Source organism: Notothenia coriiceps, unplaced genomic scaffold (genome assembly GCF_000735185.1).
Source record: "Notothenia coriiceps isolate Sejong01 unplaced genomic scaffold, NC01 NC01_scaffold00036351, whole genome shotgun sequence".
Taxonomy (NCBI): domain Eukaryota; kingdom Metazoa; phylum Chordata; class Actinopteri; order Perciformes; family Nototheniidae; genus Notothenia; species Notothenia coriiceps.
This window is the reverse complement of record NW_011369052.1, coordinates 1-3,033: the sequence shown is the minus strand read 5'-3', so window position 1 is coordinate 3,033 and position 3,033 is coordinate 1. Positions and strand designations below refer to the sequence as shown.

At 46.4% G+C, this 3,033-nt stretch overlaps 1 pseudogene; it reads left to right on the top strand.

Annotated features, from left to right (window-relative positions):
- Positions 1-707: 707 nt before the first annotated feature.
- LOC104963541 (protein NLRC3-like) lies at positions 708-3,028 on the top strand (annotated as a pseudogene).
- The last annotated feature ends 5 nt before the right edge of the window (positions 3,029-3,033 follow it).

The window sequence follows — 3,033 nt, the reverse complement described above, 5'->3', positions numbered from 1 at the left end:
ACCGCCGCAGACTCTCTCTGTACACACACACACACACCGCCGCAGACTCTCTCTGTACACACACACACACACACACCGCCGCAGACTCTCTCTGTACACACACACACACACCGCCGCAGACTCTCTGTACACACACACACACACACACACACACCACCGCAGACTCTCTGTACACACACACACACACACCGCCGCAGACTCTCTCTGTACACACACACACCGCTGCAGACTCTCTGTACACACACACACACACCGCCGCAGACTCTCTCTGTACACACACACACACACCACCGCAGACTCTCTGTACACACACACACACACACCGCCGCAGACTCTCTCTGTACACACACACACTGCTGCAGACTCTGTGCACAGAGGAGCCGCGGAGGAGCAGCGTAGTCCGGGCGGTGCTGCTCACGACACACACGTTCACTAAGCCGAACAAACTATATCTTGTCACAGAGATCTGCTATTTTAAAGTAAAGTCAACACATATCGACCCTAAATATAGTCTATATTAAGAACGAGAAAATTCTTAATATCGTTTTTATAAACATATGACAAATGTGCGAGGGTGATGACGTCAGAGAGAGCATCGTCCTATGTGCAGGGCTTAGCCCCGGATCTATTCAGTTCATAATCTTCTCCGTGCTGCAGGTTCATGCCAGCTGAATGTCAGTCTGTCCATAGATCCACGATGATTGTCTCATTCATGTTATAATGTGTTCCAGCTCCTGGAGGAGAACATTGTGACTTTTGTGAAGAACGAGCTGAAGAAGATGTGGAAGGTGATGTGTTCAGATTACCCAGAAGAGAGTCAGGATGAGGATGAGTTGGATGCCGAGGATGAAGAGGAGAAGAGGAATATCGGTGAGGCCTTTCTGAAGATCACACTGCACTTCCTGAAGAGCATGAAGCAGGAGGAGCTGGCTGACCATTTGCATAACAGTAAGAGGATTTCTCTTTAAGATCTAACATGAGGGATGAGTAAGACAAACTCATATAATCACTTTTTAGATAAATGAAATGATAAAAGACAATTCTTTATTATTAGGACCCGAGCACCACAAAGTCGGAACGAAGGACCTATTCAAATTGCTAGGGCTTTTATTATATTTCCTAAAAGTACATCACCTTTTGAAGGCCTTAATGTTTATGATTCAGGTCTGGTGAAAATGTGTGTCGCGTTTACGGGGCATCTGCAAAAAGCTCTATAGCGCCCCCTACAAAGTTGCCAAAAGGCATCCCCTCAATCAGGTTTCACCTACAATTAGAAATTTGGTAGGTATATGAAGCATGGTTAGACGCACAGAAAAGCCTCCTGGAGGCATATTACAAACCCAACAGGAAGTCGATCATTTTGAAATGTATGTGCAACTTTTGGTAATTTTTTGCCATTTTCAGGTCTCGTATTTGAACAAACTCCTCCTACAGTTTTCATCCAATAAACTCTAAACTTGGTCAGTACCATCTTAAGACCTTGAGAATCAAAAGTTATCAAAAGCTTTTAGTCCACATCAAACACCAACCCTCGCGTGGCATGGCTTTGAATTAGTGCCTCTCGCTGTAACCCAGGTAGTTGCTGTATCTCGACCATATATACTCCTATCATTTCAACATGTCTCATGGATGATCAGAGTCCAGGCGTGAAGACATCTGCATGACCATATTTACTCATCAACAAAGCACCACCTGCTGGACACAGAATGTAACAAGTTTTGAACTTGAACATCCTCCTCCCTCCTTCCTTCCAAGCATTGGGATTTATTGTGGGGGATTAAAGACGTTTTTGCAAAGATTATTTGAAAATGTCTGACTTTGCCGCCGCAGGCTCTGGGTAAACTGTAATTCATCCCACAAGTCTTACCCAAATCCCCAACAGGTGTTTTACTCTAGGAAGTTGCTGGCCAATCAGTTACATCTTCACTGAGAGTGGTGGGATCAAGTCCTATACATAGTGATGTAAATAGAGTGAAGAGTCTTTTATTCAATGAACCAAGGTTATCTTTTTGTTGTGTTTTTTCAGAAACGTCTGCTCCAATGTGTCAACGTAAACTCAAATCCACCCTGAAGGAGAGGTTTCAGTGTGTGTTTGAGGGCATTGCTAAAGCAGGAAACCCAACCCTTCTGAACCAGATCTACACAGAGCTCGACATCACAGAGGGGGGGTCTGCAGAGGTCAATGCTGAACATGAGGTCAGACAGATTGAAACAGCATCCAGGAAACCAGACAGACCAGAAACAACCATCAGACAAGAAGACCTCTTTAAAGCCTCACCTGGAAGAGATGCACCAATCAGAGCAGTGCTGACAAAGGGCGTGGCTGGCATTGGGAAAACAGTCTTAACACAGAAGTTCACTCTGGACTGGGCTGAAGGCAAAGCCAACCAGGACATCCAGTGTCATATTTCCATTCACCTTCAGAGAGCTGAATGTGGTGAGAGAGAACAAGTACAGCTTGGTGGAACTTGTTCATCACTTCTTCTCAGGAATCTGCAGGTTTGATCAGTTCCCGGTTGTGTTCATCTTTGACGGTCTGGATGAGTGTCGACTTCCTCTGGACTTCCTCAACACTGAGATCCTGACTGATGTCACAGAGTCCACCTCAGTGGATGTGCTGCTGACAAACCTCATCAGGGGGAAGCTGCTTCCCTCTGCTCGCGTCTGGATAACCACACGACCTGCAGCAGCCAATCAGATCCCTCCTGAGTGTGTGGACATGGTGACAGAGGTCCGAGGGTTCACTGACCCACAGAAGGAGGAGTACTTCAGGAAGAGATTCAGAGATCAGGAGCAGGCCGGCACCATCATCTCCCACATCAAGACCTCACGAAGCCTCCACATCATGTGCCACATCCCAGTCTTCTGCTGGATCTCTGCTTCAGTTCTGGAGAAAGTGTTGAAAACCAGAGAGGGAGGAGAGCTGCCCAAGACCCTGACTGAGATGTACATCCACTTCCTGGTGGTTCAGTCCAAAGTGAGGAACGTCAAGTATGATGGAAAAAGTGAGAGACATCCACACTGGAGTCCAGA